Below are 24175 nucleotides of genomic sequence, written 5' to 3' on the forward strand. Positions count from 1 at the left end.
AGCTTGTAGGACTTATGTATGTACTAAAAATATGCATAGCCTGGGGCCCCATGCACCTGCATTATCACCAAAAGACACACAGTTAAGGGCTCCTCTTCTTTGAAGCACTAATATCTGCCAAGATTTCCATCATGCATGGATATAAACTCTCTGTAGACTAATTAGAGTAGCTTTTGTATGGTTAGTAGAATTTATAAAGAGAGAGGAATTATTAATGGATTACATTCTATATTTATTCATTTACCCTTTGGTAAAAGATAAGCCAAGATGGCAGAGTCGGTTTACATTAAAGACCAGGAAGCAAACACTTAAATCAAAATAATATAAAAAATATTAGCTTTATCAAATGGTTAACAAGTTTTACCTAAGCAAACTATCATATACAATGTGGATATAAGAAATAATAATGTCCAGAATACTATAACATTAGAATTACACATACATATCTAATCCTGAAATGTTTATCACACAGCTCTGCAAGCTAAAAAAATGTTTATTATTCAACAGCTAGGCAGAGAAAATTAATACTTAGAAAGCAAGCCTGTCAATATGTGTCTCAATAATTTGGCAAAGTGTAATTTAGTACTATATAGTCTTATGAGCGTACAGCAAGACGTTGTCCCATTCGATTCTCAGCTAGAACATCTTCTGTGTGGAGGCATACGTAAATGGGCATGCCTCGTTGAAGGTTGTGCATCAGAGCTGGTAACTCAGCACGTACAAATCCACTACCAAACATTAGCAGACCAGAGTTCCGCTGTGGTGACCCCTAATCGGGATAAGCCGAAAGACACAACAACAACAACAACATAGTCTTATGAACGGGATTGTTCAGTCATTATAAAGCAAGGCACAGCATTGCTGAAATATGAGCAATAACTGCTAAATGTCAAACCAATGGCTGTTTTTTGCTTTCTTGTCATACCTGTCAACTGTCCAGATTTTCTGTGAATGTCAAGATTTCTGCCTCATATTTTGAGTAGTTTCTCATAGAATGTTTGGTTTTCTGACAAATCATTGAAGATTGAAATCAGAAAATGATGGGAGACATTTGAGTTTCAGAATTTATAACCTTCCGAAAATTCATGCTAATGCAAAACCAGTTATTCTATCAACTTTTTAAGTTTTAATAGCAATTTGCCAAAAAAGGTGTCTCTATTTTTGGGACTGTGTACCCTCATTGTATATAGCTTTGTCCAGATTTCTTGTGATAAAAAGTTGAGAGGTATGTTTTTTGTGTTTACTGAAATAGTAAGTTTCTTCTTACCACAAAGTTTTTTTTCTTCCCTTTATTTCAACAAATGTCTAATATGAAAACAAACTGCAATTTCAAATGTATTCCATTTGTTTTATTCCTGCACATTTTCCTCTTTCATTTTTTGTGAAATTGTCACAAAAGGAAATACTGATACTGCCAGCCCAGCTATGTGGAATTTTGTAAATAATTATGTCATTTGTGAATATCAGCAGGATGCAATTGCTTGTGTTACCACTGTATTAGAACTGTATATTGTCTGTATATCAAGCTTCTGGTACAGAAGTGTATGTGTAAAGTACTGAGCTTAAGGACATGCCCACAGTGTACCCTACTGGGAAAAAACAGACATGTATATAAGCTATTGTACCTGTGTAAATGTGTATGTTTTAACAGTGGGAACTGGAACATAGAGGGTTAACTTGCAAAACTTCAAGAAAATAGTTGAAATTAAATTGTTTTTTAATTGTGCTATAAAAGTTAGCTTCAATGCAGCAAGGAGACAGAATGTCTAGAACTAGTGAGCCTTCTGCATTGTATTGTGTTTTATTGTTTGATGTCTTCTGGCAGCTACAAACATCTGAAGGCTATGTATTTTCACAGGGAAATGCTAGATGTTGCATCAGTTGGGGTTGTTTGTGAGCCTGGGAACTAAAGTTAGGAGACAAAAAGTGATGTCATGTTGCAAGTATCCCAGCAGCAATATTTGAGATATTAATGTAAGAACTCTCTGAGAAAGAGAGAGAGAGAGAGAGAGAGAGAGAGACAGGGCATTTTGTATTTGTCTTTTTCCTGACAACATTCACTTACCACCTCTGCACTTGCCTTGCTGTAAGTAAGTTAAATAGGGTACAGTAATTTCTCTTAGATTCAGTTAGTAACATAGTAAAGATTAGTTTAGGTGTTTTCTGTATTTATTTGAGACTGTCCTGCAATGTTGTTTTAAATATTTCCTGTGATTTTGAACTTTGACGTCACTGTGAATACATATTTAGGGTTGTCTTTCTCTTTTATTATTTATTATTAAATATATTTGAACATTTCAATTGTAGCTGGTCTGTTTAGAGATTTTTAAGCTCTTAAAGTACTTGGATATTTATTTGATGACACTGTACAGGCCACTCCTAATAGCCTGACTCTTGGTCAAACTACCATTTGGATTAATAGAAAGATTACACAGTAAGATTGGACACCCTTTTCTAAGGGCCTTAAAGTAGCTAATAAATAATGGCTGGTGGCAGTGGAAACTACCTTATAATCTGGGCAGTAGGGAGCATAGCTAGTAAACCTGTGCTAGCCTTCCCAGGTATGCAGAGTCTTTTTCAAAGTGTCAGGAATTTCTACCTTGGGTGACAGATCTCTTACATAAGCTGGGTTTCCAGGACAACATTCAAAAGTATTTCTTGACTCCTTTTTACAGGATTGTGTTTTTGGGATGTCAGCTAGACAGTGCAGTGCAAACAGTTTTTCTTCCTCAGAAAAATAGATCTATATCTATATCTCTTTTTAGGGATTTCCACTCAGGCTTTGGTCACTGTGAGGGAATACCTCAGGATTTTGGGTTGCATGGCTTCTATGATTCTCATGATACCCCTGGTAAGATTCTGCATGAGAAAGATAGAGTGGAATCTGAAATCTCTTTAGTCACAGCATCAACACCCTTAGTCTTTGCAAATCTTAGTGTTGGGGCTTACCAGAAGAGAAATCACTTGAGAAAGACAACAGATAGCCTTCAATCATTTCTCCCTCCATGTTCCAAAGCATTCACCACAGATACCACAGGCTTTGCTTAGGAAGGTATTTCAGGATGGATAAAATTGCATGGTGTATGGGACACCAATAACAAATCACAGCATATAAATAAGTTCATAGGTTAGTACTAGGCTAACTGCCCCTGTGGGACATTTTAAGCCTAGCCAGTTACCCCATGTAAGTATCAAACCCTGCACCTTGTGTCTGTAAGGCAAAACCATAACTATTATGCCAATCTCCCACCCTATAAACATAAAAGAGATGCTTGTCCTGATCAATGCACTCAACTCTATGTGCTTATCCTGATCAATGCACTCAACTCTATGTGTCATCTTTGGTCCCCAGAAAATTGTCAAGTTCTAACAGACAACACCACAGTCATGTGGTACATCAACAAACAAGGAGTAACTAAATCATACCTCCTTTGCAAGCTAGTCATGTTAGCTATGGATAGAGTTTTATAGCAAAATCTCACTCTACAGGCATCCTTATATTCCACCAGGGCATAACTGTGTGTCATGCAAGCTGAGCAGGACAAGAGCAGACCCTCACAAATGAAAACTAGATCATGGGTCTTCCAAGATTTGATCCATCTTTGGGGAAGTTCCTCAAGTAGACCTGCTTGCCTCCTCTCTGAACCATTAGCTGGAAAGATTCACATCTAAGACTTTATGCAAGAAGGCCTGTGAAACAGATGCCTTTCCTTTTTCTTGGACATGGATGTCCCTGTATGCTTTTCCACCCTTTTCTACTAATATGCAGGATACTTCTGAAGATGCAGAAGAAATCCCCAAAGATCATTGTGTTGACTCCTTTCTGGCCCAGGTGATGGTGGTTCTTCCTTCTTTTGGAAATGGCCATGGGCAATTAGTACAAGCCTCCTCGTAGACTGGATATACTTACACAAGAACATGGGTGGTTGATACACATCAACAGCAATCAACTTCAGTTGACTGCCTGGATGATAGAGTCTTAATTTTCTTTTGTCATCTCTTTACTGAGGATGTGCAGCAGGTACCAATAGAGGTGAGAAAACCTGATACTAGTAAATCACATATTAGCAAAGGGAAAGAGGTTTTCTTGTTGATGTCAACAACATAACCAGCACCCATTTACAAATAGTTTTTCTCTGGTTTTGCAGTATTTGTGTGAGTTATTTTCTCATGGCCTTTCTTACTCCTCTATCATCAATTTCAGTATGTCTACCTACAGATCATCCTCCTTCAATGCAGACACTCCTGTTGAAATGTTTTTGAAAGAGTATATCTTAATTTTGTGTTATAGAAGTTAACACTTGTTCCATTTGAACCAGTTAACCTGTCTAACTTGACATTCTTAACATGGAGAACAGTTTTTTTTTTCTGGTTGCTCTGACCTCTGTAAGAGGAGTTGAAGGCTTTTATGGTGAGTCAAACTTACCTGATTTTCCACAGGGAAAGGTTTTCTTTTAGAACTAATCCTTTTATGCCTAAAGTGGCATCCAGGTTTAATTTAAGTCACACTATCCATCTCCCCATTTTCTTTCCTGAACCCAAAAATGTGGGAGAAAAGATACACCATATATTGGATATCCACAAGCAACTCAGGTACTATCTTGACAAAACTAAATCTTTCAGATCTTCAGATCAATTATTTGTTTCTTATGAAGGTAAAAAGTGACAACCTTGCCAGAACAGACTATTTCCAAAAGGTTGTGTAAGGCTATTTCCTTTTGGTATACTCACCACAACAAAACTATTCCAGGCAGGGTCAAGGCCCACTCAACCATGGCCTTGGCTTCAACATGGGTTTTTGGAAAGAGTTGGATTCTAGAAGTATTTAACAGGCTGCAACTTGGTCCTTTGCGGATACTTTTACAAAACACCATAAGCTTGATTTCTTTTTTTTTCAAAAATGTTTTTATTTTAACAAGAACAATGAATAAACAGATATTTATATGTATAACTGTAATAAACTATATGCACAGTCCATAACAAAAACTTCACACACACACACACACACACACACATATATATATATATATATATATATATATATATATATATATATATATATACAATAAGAAAGTAATTCAATATTTCTGTTGTAAAGAATGCAATTTTTCCCAAGCAATTAGTTTATGTGTTGTTTCCAATGTTATGGTAGAGACTTCTTTAACACATAGTGATTTGGCCAAATAAATAAGTGCATTGTTAAATGAGAGAGGAGATACAGATTTCCAGTTCTTTGTTACAGCTTTCCTTGCTACAGCTAGAATTGACCATAACATATGTGTTTGCATTTTAGGTATAACGTCTGGAACTGGTACATTAAACAAGATGATAATCAGAGATATTGCAATTATCATTCCATATAAGCTTGATTTCTTCTCATCTATATCAGGCTTTGCTAGGACCACTATCCAGGGGCTCCTGGACTCTTCTCCTTTCACCTCCTAAATGTAGTCAGCTAGGATAAGCTACCCATCTAGCTAAGGTTACTGCAACAGTGAGCAATACTATGAACATTTCATCTTGGTTAATTTGAATTTAGACTGCCAATAAGTAGAGCGACCTCTAGAAAAATACTCAAAAACCTTATAAATCATATGTAAGAAAAATGTATAGATTCATTACTGGTGCTGCTAAAATAGAACAACACTGTCTTACGATTGCAAATGCTAAATGTTTATCCATACATCAACAAGCCAGATTTTTATCTATGTATTTTCTGACTTGTATTGATTAATTGCTTTCCATATTTTTCTTATAACGTGGCCATTAATACTTCTTATAAGTTAAATTTGTTTTCACCCACAAAGCTGTTCAGAGCCTTTGCATCAATATTCAGTGTACTAACCATGCTTTTTCTCAACTACCTCCACTAATATGGAATTCCCTCCTTACACACTTGAATCAAATACAAGCATACCCTAAATTCTATGCACAGTTAAATCAAAATTCCTTACAAAAGACATTGGGCAGGATTCACGAAGCCTCTGTGTAAGAGATACATGGCTTACACGGAGGCTGCAGTTAAACGGTGTGACGTCAGCATGTCATGCATATGCATGAGGGCATGCTGAATCACACTGAAGGCTAACACGGTCCATGGAAGACAGTAGGGGACGTGTCCATAGGCCGAGCCCTGCAAGCGGACACGCCCCCAGAAGAGTAAAATTGCCCAAAGTAAACACCCACGACAGAGGCCATGGAAATGTGAATAAACACAACACAACACAACACATGCCCCCACAGACTATGAACATAAAATATATAAATGAACATGTTATATATTTTTTTTAAATCGTAAAGATGTTTGCCCATGAGTGCGCTCGTTTGTGCGGGCATGCCTGTAGCTTAGCCACAGTTAGCAGTCAGTGGAAAAGGATATAAGAACTAAATATGCAAAGTAAACCAAGAAGCAATAGCGTAGTGGTAGAGACGTCGGCTGAAGAGCAGGCATTCATGGTTCGAACCCCCACAGCATCAATTTTTATTTTTAGTAAAATAAGCACGAAACAAGTCCCTGACAAACATGTACACATATAAAATCATAGTTTATGTAAAATGTAATGAAATAGTCCATTTATTTTGAAGAAATGTGAGCTAACAAAACAAGAAAAAATGCGAGATGTGCCCATAGCTGAGCTACAGTTTAACAAGGTGAGTGCATCTGCCCGTAGGTGAGCAGTGGTTTAACAGGTGTAAAATGAGTGCCCGTAGGTGAGTAGTGGTTTAACACACTGAAACTGTGTGCCCCTAGCTGAGATGAGTGTAATATGCATGCTAACAGCCAAATGAAGCGTAAACCAGCGTACCCCGTTTGTGCGGAGCTGCACACCGTGCCAACAAGCTAACCGACGGGCAACGTTGAGCAAGCTGTATCAAAACTGCCTTTACACAGACACACCCCCTAGCCTGTCTAGACAGTCATAAAATATAAAAAGCAGTGGGCAGGTTCGAACCCAGGATACCATGCAACATAGTCAAGGTACTGAACCACTAAGCCATGACAACTGTACTTAGAAATGCAGTAATAGCAAATATATAGGAATGAAGAGAAAGTGGAGCATGACAAAGCAGGTTTTGTGAAGTTGATACAATTCCAAAATGGCCAATCACAGATAAGTGCAGGAAAAACGGCATATATAAACTCCATAGGCGGGAATACACAGCATAAACGATTGTAGAACTAACTTGCAGCCAGAATGTCAGGAGTAGGTGAGGGTAGTTGCTTTCAAGCACAGAGGTGGGGCATTGAGGAGTCCAGATACATGGTCTGGCTCCTAGTCCACAAACATGAGGCCCAACTCATGCAGGGCCAGGTCCTGTGGGGAGCATACAGGGCTGAGGCGTGGGACCGGTTGGCTCATGATCTCACCAGTGCCACAGGGATTCCAAGGACTGGTGAGCAGGTCCATCACCACCATGCGGACCTGAAGAGATGTAAGCAGGACCAATTGAATTTTTGGATCCAGGAGGCCCGGCAAATGCCCAATGCCCCACTACTGAGTAAGTTACATTTAATTATGTGTGTAAGAAATTAAACTAGCTGATATTATAGAGATGTGTATTCCAATATTACTTCATTTATATTACAGCTGCAGGTGTCCGTTCTGCGAACCACAGAGCCTATGGCAATAGGCTGGTGCAGTTGCGCCACCAGGCAGGTCAGTAATCCACTCCCAGTAACTGTAAAGAAATATAAAAGTATGACAGTTAGCAAAAGAGTGCAGTGTAGTCACTAAGTAATAAAATGTGCATGTAACAGTGTAAGAGTGTTTGCAAGTATTGCTTGATTACAAAAGTGTGTTGCAGTCTGTAATCCAAACAGAAAAATGAAAATGTCTGAAATAAAGTCTGAAATAAAGATGCCCCACCTGTAATATAATAGTACACAACCTGCAGCAGGCTGAAAAGTACAGCTGCAGAAGATGAGCAAATCACATGTGTGAAATATATCCCTGTTGAAATACTGAAACATGACAGAAGTGAGACTGCTGGAAAGGATTGTAATAACTACAGGTAAAACATGTCAATAAAGCCTAGAAGTAAGTACCATCCTGAATAGTAAAATGAAAACAAGTGAGAGAGTGTGAGAAAGAGTTATGAATCCACCAATAAAGTAGTAATAACCCTGAATAAAGTATACTGCAGTCAGTACAGAATGAAATGAATGTGACAAGTAGAACCAAACTGCGAAATGTGTTCAAAGTGTTGCTGCAGCTGGAATGTGTATCCCAAAATCTGGATATGTTGCTCTCAGTCTGCAATATGCAGATAGTATGATTGTCTGAAATACCAAACATCCACAGTTGTCTATAGCTATATAAAGCAAATGTAGCAGGATGATGTAGCTGAACAAAGCCAGATATGAACGTGTATGAATAACAATAAAATGTATATTGATGTAGCAGTAACAGTCCTATCACCAAATTGAAGCAGTTATCATATAGGAAACTGTAGTTAGAATAGTAGTGTGTATATATCTGCAGCTATTAGAAATGTACAGCATATGTATTGGTATTCGAAGGTGTTAATAATATTTTCTTCACCCCACCCTATAACCACATATAATCCATTCCACATGAAATTGGTATGTGCAATCACAATTAACACCCCTGGACATTTGTCCTGTTGGGTCATAAATATGTGCATGTACGTTGATGCATCTGCCCTGTTCATACATCCAAACCTGATGGCCTGTTGCCATCAATCAACCCTGCATGTTGTTGGACTGTGTATTGCTGTTCAAATTATGCATGTGTTATGCTCGCTGTTCAATGGTGTGAATATCTGGGTGTTTGGTTAATGGGAATACTAATGCATGCTGTTACAACTAATTGCGAATGGTATTGTATGTTACTAACCCAAACTGTCATGACATAATGCAAAACATAGGACGACAGGGAAGGCGGGTTCCAGTGGACCCCACCTCTCCCACCTCAGCTGGCGAGTGCACCTGGCACTAGTGCCCAGTCTGGACCCTCCTCTGGTGGCCCTGTGCCACCTGCGGGTGGAAGCGCTGCAGGGGATGGGGCCCGTCCCCCCTCTGCAAGCGTGGCTGGAGGAGAACCACCACTCACCCTCCATAGCGTCCGGACTGTGGTGCGTAGAGAGATCCAGAACTCTGTTCTTGGGCCCCTACGCCAGCTTGAGGCACAGGTGGCACAACTTACGGGTATGCCTGTTGCCCGGCCTACACAGCCCCCAGCACAGCCCCGTCCTGGGCAGTGAAGGAACAGTGGCAACTGCCCATGGGTGGGGATATCAGTTCCACTGTTGCCATCTGTGGGCTCATGGGCTCTGGATATCCAAACATCCGTCCCCATCAATTGTGTAACCCCCCCACATATGTCATACACCGCCCCTGTATGCGTCTTGTTTGTCTTGTCTGTTGACCTACCCAACCTACCTCCCCAGCAATACCGACTTCCTTCACCTGACATACCACTCTCACCTGAAAAAAAAAAAAAAGGGCACTCTGTACCCACAAAAAAATTACGCCCCATACATAGCTGCCCATTCCGCACACATGTCTGCTGGACATGGAAACTATCAATTACAATTGGCTGTACAACAAGTATTATTGTTGTCCTGACACCTCTCTCAGGGGTGGAAGGTTTCAAATGTCACACCAAATTACATACATATGCACAGCTGTTGCTGATGAAGAAATGGGCAGCTATGGGCCTTACCTACATCCCTCCTGCAAATTCCAAGCTTGTTTCCCTACTGTCTTACCCTCTTTGTGACCCCATTTTCACCACTTTCCTGTCTCCCCATTTTCATTTCTTTCAAAGAAAATAGCGCGGGTGTGACAACGAGTAAGCACTGTTAAGTGGTTGTAAGCGGGTGTGCGCGTGTGTGCGCAGAGCTAAATGCCAGTGCACATGCGTGAGCTCCGCACAAACCAGCGCTAACCCAGTTACAACTGCTTAAAAGTGCCTTAGTCACTCTGATTGACAGGTCCTGTAGTCAGTTCAAAAGCAAAATAAAATCCCACTGTCAGTCCCGAACCCAGGACCTTGGGCACAGTAGTCGGCATGACCTACCACTAAGCCATGGCTCTTATACAAGAACATTGTGCTAAAATAAATATATCATGTAATAGTAGGAATGAATGTAAAGGGAATATAGGATGTGTAGTACACAAAGCATGTCATTTAGAATTACTGTAAAAACTAGTGGATTTCCATAATAGTAGTGTGTGAACAGAAACAGCCATGCTAGTTGGTAGCTAGTAGGTAATAATGTCAGTTAAGAGATACTAACCTTTACACTCACAGAACAGTGTCCACAGCATACCAGCATGGTCCCCACCCTTGCAATCTGAAAGGGCAACGCCTATCTCACATACCCTTTTATAGCACTGTCCTGAAATCACAGTGAGAACTGCAATCAGTACACAACTGGCTGCATGCAATTAACAAATGCTGGCTTACAATTGGTGCAGAGGCCATCACATGGACTTATGCAGATACCTACAAAAGCATCCTGTACTCACACTCCACACATGCAATACGTTCATTGCACTGTCTCGAGGCAGACAGAGAGAGAGAGAGACAGACAGACAGAGACAGAGACAGAGAGAAAAAAAAAAAAAAAAAAAACACAAACAACAACACACGGTACACACACTGAGTCTAAGCTATCAGCAGTGACAGTAGCAAGCCGTGCCAGCAGCAGCAGGAAGCAGTAGTAGTGATAACGCAACCAGCTGCGACAAACACAGGTAATGTAAAGTACAGGTTAATAGTCTGCATACTGTGAACCCTCCATATGTGTCATAGGTCTGTATCTATAGGTATGTCCATGTGATATGTTGTGTGCACGTAGTTCCACCAAAAGGGGATGAGTATACATTACATGTCAGTCAGTGTTAGGCCATGATCCTGGCAGCAGTGTTCTGTTGCAGTGAGGCCTGTCTGTAGCATGTGTGTGTCAGCTGGTGTAACGACTATGGCGCTTAGTTAGCAGTCATCTGGAAACTTTGTCATCCACAACCCGCACATGTTCGCTGTTACATCTCAGAAATAAATGCCAAACAAGAGGGGTCCTAGGACAGAGGCCTGTGGGATACCACATGTGACTGGCATTGAGTCTGACATGGCTCCTACAATATCGATATTATGGATTCTGTATGTCAACCAGTGTGCAACCCATCATGTGACATATGTAGTAACATGTAAGCTAATGAGCTTGTCTATGATGCCTGAGTGGAGTACTGTGTTGAAGGCCTTAGGCAAGTCCAGGAAGGCTGTATGGATTGCGTTGCCCTCATCAATGGCTGTAGTGACTGTTTTGAAAGGTCAACCAGGTTCAAAAGGTAGGAGCAGCCCATCACAAATGCAAACTGGCCGGGAACAAGTGTCTGCAGGTACCCAATATCGCTGTATATGCGTCCCATACTGAATAACTCCATAGCTTAGCAGACCAGGCTGGTTAAGCTTATGGTGCGGTAGTTCCCAGGGTCAGTAGAGGTGCCTCCTTAGTGGAGTGGGACCACTGTTCCTGTATGCCAGTGTTCAGGTACATATCCTGTAGTACGGCCAAGGTTAAATATCAGTCTTATATGCGGTTGTATGTCCTCTTGGAGTTCACGTAGCACACATCCAGGGATACCATCAGGTCACATTGATGCTTTGTGTTCTGCTTTGCTGAGGGCAGCCCTCACCTGGACATGTGAGATGATAGGGAGGTTACATTCAGCTGTGATAAGTATTTCTACTTGTGGGGGAGAAGGAGGGGGGATATATGCACCGAACCTGTCTGCAAGAATGTTGCCAATATCTGTGTGTTCGGTGAATGTTAAGTAGGTGTGTATTAACTCAGAGCATATCTGAGGCATTTGGGCCATATGTGTAACATAACTGAAGAAGGCCTTGTGGTTATCTATAGTGTTCTTGGCCATTTCCCTCCCAGAGTAGGCCGTGGATGTTGTTATGAGAGACCGTAGCTTATTACCAGTGCTGACCACAGATGCCTTCCCTTAATGTGAATCTGCTCTGTCCTGCAGTAGCCTCCTTCTATTGTTATACAATCTGCCTTTGGCTGGGGTCCACCGGACAGGATGCCTAACCTTTGTGCATAGGGTCTGGGTTAGAGATGTGTGTGCATGTTCCATGCAATCTTTGGGATGTCCATGGGAAGCATTCGCAAAGGGGTCAGCAGTGTGGGTTGTGGCTTCCACTGGCCCAGTGGGCTGCATGGATACCATCTCAGTCCTAACAAGTGAATAACTGTCTAATCACATACATATCAAAGTAGTCTACTGTGCTGGTGGTGGTGGTGGGATATGTATATACAGGCCGAGTAACGTGTCCAGATCACACTAGTGGATGGCGTTCCACATACAGTACCTTGGTATGAACCCCCAGAGTGAGGTTGTGCATTGGACCTGTCACAGTGTGCTGACCGATGGGGCATGCTACTATATTGTATGGAATGTGGCAGGTATTGTTGTACAGGTGTAGGCTGAGCACTGATATCTGGCCATGTACTTGTGTATCCACCAAGAGACACACACATGCTACATATGGGAGTAGTAGTATATCACTACAGTTGAGTATCATGTATAGTATGTGTGCCATATATTGCTGACATAGTCTGCTGATATCCTGTTTGTGTTCTCTTCCAGGGAGATGGCGCGTCAGCATAATCCCGCCTACTCTGCAGCAGAAGATGAGGAGATACACCAGAGCCTGTGCGGGATTATGACATACTGTTTTCCCGCACCAGCCAGAATCAGCAGGAGAGAGCTGCACTGTGGCAAGACCTTGTCCATAGGGTAAATGACATTGGCACGCATAATAGGACATATGAGCAGGTACGACATCACTGCAGTGATTTAATCAGAAATGTCCATCAGCGTGCGTCGGATATCCACAGGCAAGAGGTTGCCACAGGAAGTGGGGTGACCACACATCCCCCCCTCACCAGACTGGAGGGGCTACTCCTAAGTGTTGTGGCTCCAGCCCCAGAACAGCAACAGCAATACACCTGCATCATGATGGAGGCTGGATCCACACAGCAGCACGACGTGGAGCATGCAGGTAATATGCCATATGTACACTTGACTGTTCTGTACACTGTTAGTTTATGCATGTGTAAGGTGTGTCCATGGTATGTAGCTGTCAACATAGTATGTAATTGTGCAGGTGTGATATTGGCAATATCAGCAGCTGACGTGTGAAAGGCAACTGGTGTACTACTGCACTGTAACATATGCAGTATCAATGGCACAGTTGTGCCCACTGACATTAATCTCCTCATTTCTGCAGGTCCTTCCGGTGTTACAGCAAGGCAGGCCATCCATGCTAGTGAGTGTGTTTTAACAATACCTATAATAGTCCTGATAGTGCTAGTAATACTAGTGTAACTCAGTAGTGCTCTGTGTGTATACTGCGGGGTGTGCATGTGTGCATGTGTGCATGTGTGCCTGTGTCCACATGTGCATGTGTGCATGTGTGCATGTGTGCATGTGTGCCTGTGTCCATGTGTGCATGTGTGCATGTGTCCACGTGTGCATGTGTGCATGTGTACACGGGTCCACGTGTGCATGTGTGCATGTGTGTCTGTGTCCATGTGTGCATGTATGCATGTGTGCAAGTGTGCATGTGTGCATGTGTGCATGTGTGCACATGTGCATGTGTGCCTGTGTCCATGTGTGCATGTGTGCACGTGTGCATGTGTGCATGTGTGCATAAGTGCATCACTGGTAACATTGTGTGGACACTGTAAACTGTGTTTCCTGTCTTCCTCCCACAGGTTCTGGTACTGCTCTGGTGTCCTGCAGCAGGGAACCTAAATCTGGTGCCACAGGTACTGGTAATGATGATATCTGTGTAATGGCACAGGAAGGTGTGTCAGGGTCTGACATTGATCAGCCAATTGACAGTACACAGCTGTCAACCCCATCATTGCGCACAGTTATCCTGCCATTACATCCTATGTCACCATTGTCCTTAGGTGATGGACAGGATACAGTGGGCATTGACCAGGGTAATGTGGTATCTGTGGCACATGCTTCCCCACACAGCAGCCATGGGCAGGGTCCTGCGATAGTACCACACAGACAGTTGCCCATGGGTTCTCGTGGGAGCATCCGTGGGTGTACTGCCTCTGGCAGATGTGCCCAAAGAGGTCTGTCAACCTCAGCTATGTTTCGGGCTGTCATGCAGGCACAGTCGCGTATGGAAAGGTACACCAGACAGGGTCTGAGGGAGCTGAGAGCATGTCGCACAGCCCTGACTGACAGTATGCGTGACATCGCGGATGCTATCCGTAATTTCACCGATGTCATAGACAGACATTGTGGGGACATATTACAGCAGTTCCACAACAACATGTCCATGAGCCAGGGCAATGGTGGGCGGTTGCGGCGTCGACGTGGCCGTATGCCAGCAACAGCAGCAGCTGGCAGTCGGCGCGGATGACAACAGGCCCGCGCATGCCCCCATAGTCCCAGCAGCAGCCCCAGCAAAGCTGGGTCTGTGCTGTCATCGGAACGCCCCATGAGACCACGTGCACGTGGCTCTGGACAGTCCCAACAAGGACCTGTGTCCAGTCAACACACTCCCACTTCTGATGACAGTACCCAGTCTGGCTTAGTACCGGATACGGTCCGTAGCACCCCTGCCAGGCACAGGTACCGTGTCCATGCCCACAGACACTGATCTGTATGACCTGCCAGGTGCAGTCTGTGGCTGTCCACAAACCCCTGTATATGGCAGCCATGAGGTGGAACTGTGTGCGTGCATACACACATGTGAAATGTTAACACCTAGGGCTACCACATACATGCACACACTGCACCAACCGTGCCCCACCCTGTACTGCTGTCCCTCACCAACACACATACACACACATGTCAATTGGTGGTATCAGTGGCAGACTCAGGCATACCTAATTCACACCCTGTGCATATGATGAAACTGTGCCACCTCCTGCAATCTCCAACATCAGTGCAGGAACAGGTAAACACGTTGCTGATGCACAGGGTGACTACATAGAAGTGTATTAGTAGTATCATGTTGGTAACAGTACAGTGTGCTGATATGACTGTGTGTATATCCCAGCATGCCTGATGCAGTAACCGTGTGACTGTCCTGAATTGTTATCTGCACCCATAGTATGTACCAAAGTGTAACAGCTGCACATTATTGCATACCGGTGGTAAGGATGTCAACAGATAGCCACATACATGGGTAGCACAGGGGAAAGCTAATGCAAGTAGTGATACGCAATGATGGACATGTACAGTAATGGTGGCAAGTTGCCCACAACGACTATGCAATGTTGATGTTTGCGCATGTTGATATGTGTGCAGTACCAATGTAATCCAAATCACAATTAACTATGACATAATATCAGTTCTACCATGGGCATCTGCGCTGTGCATTCCTGGGTACATGTTGTTAGTGCCTACATATTTGCACTGTTACCTACTGTTAGTGTTACCCCTTCTTTGTTGTACAATGGACTACTTCCAGCCCTGCTTACTGTAGCTTTGTTTGCATGCATGTTCGCTTGGGGTTCCCTGGAACACTGCTTCCACCTGCAATGCAGAGTTACAGTGCTTCTGTGGACTCCTAGTGACATCTGCATAGCGTACGATATGTATGTCAAGTTTTCACATGACAGAACATCACTGTCTGTCCTGTTCTCATGTACATTGCCTGTGACACATTGCACATGTCTTACCTGGCATTTACCCACATGTGCAGTCATATATTCCAGTGCTATGAAATCAGTAGCAGTACACCCACACATACACACCTTCAGTATGTTGTTCCCCATTGGCCCTATGTGTTGGTAATCACCATGGCAATCACACTACTAGGGTAGCATGTGCAAAGGTAACTTGTGAATCACCTCTATGGTCCAGTTGTGGTTTATGTGAGTCATGTGACAATGTCACAGCTGCAACATGTATGCAGTCAACCATCACCTCTGGCCAGGAACGTACAACACATGTGTGGGATGCCACCACATAGCCAATCTGGGGACTGAGCACTCTGAACCCAGTAATGCCATACCCTGTCAGGTGGCATGACATACTACAGTGACTACAATACCAGTCAGACATAGACCCACACTGACAGCAATCTGAACACACTGGGGCATACTTGGAGACTCAGAATAGCATCCTGCCTGAGCATCACACACCTCCGCAGCTGGCACACAGGCATACGTTACGTCGGAACAGAGCACATGCCACACATGGCACACACATCCCGTGTGCCACACACTCACAGCCTGTAGGGCTACACAACACACCTGCTACAGATGTGTCAGGTACCTCTCTTGCCCGCTGCAGTGGGGTCCCGCTCAACAGGCTGTACATGGTGAAGGTCACAGTGATATGCCTGTGGGGCACTATGGTCCACCACAAAACACATGCATACAGGTCAGTCAGAGGCATGGATACATATGACTCAGTCATTGACCATGCCACTATGGATGAGCTGAGACATACCTCCCTGGACTACATGATAGGGAACATAGAAGGGATCTCTTAGCATGTGGCATGGGCCAGTATGAGCCTGATCTTGGTTGCCATCATACCCTCACCAGGTATGCTACCACTATATGTAATAAGGGTGTTCTATGTCTACATTCTGCTCAATCTACAATGTCATTCATAGGGTATCCACTGGCTGTCAACGTGTGCTTACATGCTGGGGAAGCCACAATGATTTGCGAGGGGCAGCTTGCACGTGACACCCATGGGCCAATGTATATTGGCGAAGCCCCTTGATACACACATAGTGCCTTATGCTGCAGGACACGGATTACATAGGCACCTCCGTGGGTATCACACAGGATAGGACACTAACAGTGATGCTACACAACACCAGCAGTGTACACCGCAAGATGCATGCACTGGACACTGTCCTCAGCACGGTGAACTGCAATGTCTGTGCAGTACCAGAGTCCTGATTCATGGCTCACAGGTGCAACCCATCACTGCCAGGTTATACCTCATACCTTGCCTGTCATCCCCTACATATTTAACACACATGGACAGGGAGTGGTATCCCAAGGCACCACAGATACACACACCTCCAGGTTGTTGGCACAGCACAAACCATCAGGGCCTATTCACGTGCAGCTAACAGTGTGTCTGACTGCCTTCTGGTTCATAGCCTGGCACACACAACCCTCCCATACACAGGAAACCCACCTATCCTCCATAACAACACTGGCAATATGACAGTCTCAAGAACTGTCTTTATATGGCTGGACTGCATACAGCCAAACATTGTGCGTGAGCATTACTGTAGCTACAACACACTAGTTGAAGAGTTCCCAGCATGTGGTCACTGAATTGCAGTGGAATAACATGTTACCACTCCCACAACAGGTGGGAACATGCAGCACCTGTACATCGAGTACATGTAGACTATATGGCCCAGACCAGATGTGTATCCCCTGCTGTAGGTATTTTACCATATACACCCACACTGTATAGACACATACCGCATGCGGCCCCTGCACAGTAAGACACAGTCATATTGTTATGCATTGCAAATACCATTTATCCACTCGAGGCACGTGTCAGACATAGTAACTACTGCAGGTCACAGGTATTTATGTGTATGTGTCACACACATACATCATGTGTGCATTGCCATTGCTGGTTTAGGCAATGGCATGCATTGTTCTGCACAAAGACCCACACAAGGTCATAATGTGTGACACAACCACACATGGCAGTTGTGGGTTTCCAAAATATACCTATCTGTACTCTGACAATGGTAATAGACTCAGTAGCGGAGCGCACTATTGGCATTACTGGCCAACTAGCCCTGTTTGGCTGTGCTGATAGTGTGGTGACATCCCCTGTGTTTACTGGGGGAATATGCAGCATCTGGTGTATTGTAGTATTTGCCAAAAGGATCTGTTCTCTCACACTTGCAATTACACACACCCTACTACCCCCACACACACACTTGCTATTTGCAGGATTCATACCCTTATCTAACTATGTCACGACACATGAGAGAGACGCATTAGTGAAGGGCACTATTCGGATTACTAGAAGGTTTTTGTTCTCTGGCTGTACTTATAGGGTGCTGACATCATCAGTGTTTGGAAAGGGTAATGTGCATCATGTAGTGTGATCTCCTGATTGCCAAAACTAACATGTTTGTCATTCAGAATTACACACACACAAACTCCCCACATCCAAACACACACACTGGGCAGTTGCAGGATTCAAACACCTACTTAACTATGTTATGACACTCGTGATAGACGCATTAGCAGAGCGCACTATTTGAATTACTGGGAGGTTTCCCTTCTCCTGCTGTACTTATAGGGTGCTGACATCATCCATGCTTAGATAGGGGAATGTGCATCCTGTAGAGTACTTTCACAGTTGCCGAAAGGGACATCGCCCTCACACAGACTTGCGCACACACTAACCCCCCTCCACACACACTGGGCAGTTGCAGGATTCAAACCCCTACCTAACTATGTTATGACACTCGTGACAGGTCATTAGCAGAGCGCGCTATTCGAATTACTGGGAGGTTTCTCTTCTCCTGCTGTACTTATAGGGTGCTGACATCATCCGCACTTAGATAAGGGAATGTGCATCCTGTAGAGTACTTTCACAGTTGCCAAAAGGGACATCTCCTTCACACAGACTTGCACACACACTAACCCCCCTCCAAACACAGTGGGCAGTTGCAGGATTCAAACCCCTACCTAACTATGTTATGACACTCGTGACAGACGCATCAGCAGAGTGCGCTATTCGAATTACTGGGAGGTTTCCCTTCTCCTGCTGTACTTATAGGGTGCTGACATCATCCGTGCTTAGATAGGGGAATGTGCATCCTGTAGAGTACTTTCACAGTTGCCAAAAGGGACATCTCCCTCACACAGACTTGCACACACACTAAACCCCTTCCACACATACTGGGCAGTTGCAGGATTTAAACCCCTACCTAACTATGTTATGACACTCGTGACAGATGCATTAGCAGAGCGCACTATTCGAATTACTGGGAGGTTTCCCTTCTCCTGCTGTAGTTATAGGGTGCTGACATCATCCGTGCTTAGATAGGGGAATGTGCGTCCTGTAGAGTGCTTTCACAGTTGCCAAAAGGGACATCTCCCTCACACAGACTTGCACACACATCAACCCCGCTCACCCACACACACACACACACACACACACACACACACACACACACACACACACACACACACACACACACACACACACTGAGCATTTGCATGGTTCGAACTCCTACCTACCTATATTATGACACTTGAGGGTGACGCATTAGCAGAGCGCGCTAACCGAATTACTGGGCATCTGGTCTGCACCTGCAGTATTTATAGGGTGCTGACATCTTTATTTCTACAGAGGTATGTACATCTAGTACTACCTGTCAGGTGGGGGATAGCATATATATGCATTTGCAGCCACTTACGTCAGGGTGAGATATGCACATCGCACTGGCAGGTTATATTCTATACCATGCTTCGTGACCACAGGACCTGTAACACAAAACACATCCAGTCCAGAACACCACTCCCACATCCAGGACACACACTTTGCTTCCCTGGGAACAGTGCCGGGATTTGCAGGTGTTCACATACACCATTCCAGTTGTTAACATCAGGTACAGGCATATTGTGTGTGAGAACTACTCAGGCCTCTACCACTTTACCCTACAGCCACTACAATTTGTGGGTCCATGTGCTATGGCAGAACCACACACCACAGCCACATGGGGGAATACATATTACACCTGTCCATCTGCAACATGGGTACTCACTGTTCCACACCAGAGGTAGACCACCATTGTTGATATCTGACCATACCCACCTTTCCCTGGACACCCATATCCCATCCCCACCCCCAGGCAAGGTTGTCACTGCACACAAACTGTATTTAGCACAAGCAGACTCTACACTTGTGAAGACTGGGGTGGACGACTTCAAAGGACCCATGCTGGGGGACTATACTGGCCACTCTGCATAATCCTTGACAATTGCATTCTATGAGCATGTGTAAGGTTTGCACTTGATCATGCTATCCCACATATACCCATGACTGCTCTACAACAACACACCTGTCAGGTGTACACCAGCCATATATGAGCCGTCCAACAGACAGAGTGAGCTAATACATTGCAGAGCTGTAGCCCACAGAGGGATGACATCTGTGAACAGTTCTGGCACGACACTTCAGTCCCACATAATCATCACAACACAGTGTTGACGGTGGAATTGTCCAGACAATGCAGATAGGGCTCCCCTCAGTCTGTTATTGACGGCCACTTACTGTTAGAGGTCCTCAGCAACCCTCTTCCAGCACACACCAACAACATGGCTGTGGCTTAGCACATTCAAACCCTGGGATCTCCACTGTGCCCCTGCTTGAAAGAGGCACAGCTCACTAGCCTCACACATTGCCTTATGTGACCTACTTTACAGTGGCACAGTAGCCTACTGTACTGGGGATGCAGATGCCAGGCACACTCTGGCTAAGCTGTCATTCCCTAGGGCAACAAGCCTAGTATTGACCTCTACACCCATATGTTCAATTGTCAGATGCACAATATTTGTTGTGCTGTTATACTGTTTGCAGGTCTTTATTGCCATAGCATTCCCTGTTCCTATGAACAACTTGTGCATCTGTGGAAGATGTTTGAATATGAGGGTGATCCACTATATCACTTATGTCTCTGTAGTCATTTACTGTGTGCACTGGGCAGACTACTGTGTTGTGGTTGGTTCCTGGAATGACACATACAAATACCAGATATGTGTGGCCACCTGCTAAACGGAGATATGGCCTAAGTGTGTGAGCATGCCCAGTTCAGCCTTTCCATGGCATGTTGTCTGACATATGCCTCATTTATCAAAGTGTGCGAGCATGCCCAGTGTGAGCTTTCCATATGTTGAACTCTGAAATCCACCACATATTTAGGTGTGTGTGAACTTCAACAATATCTCACGTTTATGGTTGTGTGTTGCGTGTCATGTTGTGTACTAACTGGCCAACTGCTTCATGTCTGCCACAACAGGGATTATACTGTGCCTGCAGGGATTGCATGGGATACTTTGCAGACAGTTGTCAACATACTTTCATAATGACCTAACACTGTAGTACCGTATAGTGTACTGGTTCAGTACTTTCACTGTGGTGGACAGTATCCTGGGCTTTAGTCCTATCACTGCTTGACATCTTCATAGTGAGCACAACAGACTGTGTAGGGGCCAGTTGTGCACATATGACCATGTTGCATTATGTTCAGATATGGACTACCTACACCAGGCTCGTCCAACATTGGTAGTGTATTCCACAACATAGCTGGACATTGGCAAACACTAGCAATGTTCCCTAGGCCATTTCTGATGGTAGTCACAGGGTGTGTTTGTCCTTCGACACACATTGTAACTGGAGTTTGCCATGACATATGTCATTTTTAGTATACTGTGCCTCCGTCTACCTCTGACATAACAGTGATACCCAGGGTTAACCTACCATCTCCCATCCACTCATTGGGATTCCTCTTGAGGGGTGTCGATAGGTGACTCTCTGGCTAACCTGTACTGGGAGTTTACTCAAGAGTGGGGGTGCCTTCTGTGTTATGGATCATTCTGTACAGCTTGTCCTATGTATGTCAGTGCTGGGGTTCAGGTCTCTCATGTGCATAGCTCACTGCCATTCAGATTGTACAAGGTGCAGCATGTTCATTGATTCCAGCTTGGACATGGCTTCATACATCAGGCACAGCTTGCCTCTGGCTGGGCAGTATGGCAGTGTGTGGAGCTGCAGTTTGTTTACTCAGGCAACACATGGCATCTGTTCATGCTCTTTGCTACTCCTGGTGGGGTACTGTTGTGGATTTTACAGTTGATTGAGGTGTCTGCTGAGGTATATCCCACAGGGGCTATTGTAGTCAATTGTGACGCTGATGAAGGATGACTGCAGAGCCACAGTGACCTCCCCTTATCTACATCTGACAACCTTCATGATTGGGTGAGTATATGGTATGTTTCTGCTAACACTACAGCCACATGTTTGCCCAGTGCAGGATATCTATCACCTTGTGTCCCCAGGTCTCTCATTACATGTTAGGTACGTAATGGGTTAACACCTGTGTGGTAATTTGTGGGCACTTACTGTATATCCACAGTGGTTGTCTATACACAGTTCTGCAATTAGCTTGCTGACATGGCTATGGCTCCAGTTGTCTGTTTCAAGGTGGCCCTTTTGTGGGTTGCTTGTGTCAGCTGGGGGTCGGATATGGTGGGCTGTTTGTACTCCTCTGCATACATGTTCAGTCACAGTCCTTCCATGTTGGCCTGTACCTATGGGACATATATGCGGAACAGGGGGGGAGGTCCCAGGACCAAGCCTTGTGGGATGACACTCATATCTGCTTTGTAGTCTGACATGGATGCAGCATGTCTGACCATGTCTGTTCTGTCCTTGGTCTGGTTTGCAACCCCTCTACTGACATAGGGGTATATATTTAAGCTGGTGAACATATCCATACTGAACTCGTAGGATATTGTCTGGAAGCATATGCACACTCCAGCTACGCTGTGTGGACCACATTGCCCTCATCAATGACCTTAATGACTGTTTCAAATGGGTCAAACAGGTTTAGGGGCAGGATCTGCAGTTACAACAGCCACACTGTGTAGGGTCCGGTATCAGTAGGTCCACGATAGCTTTATGTCAGCGGTATATACTGATCCTTTCCATAGCTGTGCAGACCAAGCTTGTCAGGATCCTGGGGTGGTAGTTTGCAGTATCCATTCAGGCAACACCTTTGTTGTGAAGGACCACTGTTGTTGTACACTGCTCTTTGGGTACATATCCTGTGGTAAGGCTGAAATTGGGCAGTAGTGTGATTTGGCATTCCATTATTCCTGGAGTCCATGTTGGCCTCAGCCCAGGACACCATCACATACCTTTGCTGCTGTGTGTTTTGCTTTGCAGATGATGGCTGTTACCTCAGCATCTGCAATGTCAGGGGACCAGCAGTCTGCTGGGATAGATATTTTGCATTCTGTGGGGGGGTAGGGGTTTGCACTGCACCTGTCAGGTTGTATGTTGGCAATATGTGTGTGTGTGTTTGGTATGTTGTTTGTAATATCTGTGTGATTCGGAGCATATCTGTGGATTCCCAACATGGTTCCTACCATCAGTTAAGTAAGCCTTGTGATTATCCTTAGTGTCCTGTACAGTTTGTATCTTCATAGGTTCATGGGTTCATACTAGGCTATCCACCCTAGGGCATTAGTTAGCCAAGCCAGAGTGTGTGTGTCTTTCGCCGCCCCTTGCTATGTGACTATTATGGCCATTTATGATTTTCTTTACTGTGCCTCTGTCTGGACGTGCAGCAGGCTTCTGTCACTGCACAGACATCGATGTTCTCCATACTGGAAAGTGCCTCAGGGGCATGCATATTGCAGTTTACACATCTGGCATTGGTCAGCATTACCCTTAATGTTTCTTACCACTTATGTTTTCTAGGGTGGTGGGTAGTCTTTTTGGCCTTGCCTACGTACGGCTCTATGGAGGTGGCAAACTTATCCAGTATCCAGACGCCCAGGGGTAACAGGTGCAAGCCATCCCTGGAACAGCAGCATGGCTTGTCATGCATGACATCTCAAGCAGACAGAAATTAGACCCTCTTGGACTGACAGCTGTAACTGTGCCACCTGTTAAAGATGATCATTCTGTGTTTGTACTGTGGCATCATTCTTGGTGAGGGTTGGATGCTGCAAACGGCCAGTGTCATACCGGCCTGGGGTACATACTCAGAGAGCTCATCCATGTCTCTTTTCATAGGGAGGTACATCTCAGGTCATTCACACCAGCATGGACAATGAGTGCATCATATTTCTGCTTGCTTTGGGGTGACCTGCGTACTTGTGTTATGTGGCATATTGTGGCAGCCTACAGGCAGCTTACTGTACCCTTTCCCTTGTTCAGTCTTGTGAGTGGGACAGCAGTGTGTCTGCCTATACAGACACCTATTACAACTGTATCAGGCATGTTGTTTCTCCTTCTGGCCTGTGACTGTTTGGCACACCAGCTTTGTGTACTATGTGTTGCATGTGCTATGTTTGGAGGTTGTGGTTGCTTGGGATCTGCTTTGGAGGCTTCTGTTGGTGTGGTGTGTTTGTAATTAGGGCCTCC

The sequence above is a fragment of the Protopterus annectens genome, chromosome 1.part1 (assembly GCF_019279795.1).
Source record: "Protopterus annectens isolate FY-2018-M chromosome 1.part1, PAN1.0, whole genome shotgun sequence".
NCBI classification, from domain to species: Eukaryota; Metazoa; Chordata; order Ceratodontiformes; family Protopteridae; genus Protopterus; species Protopterus annectens.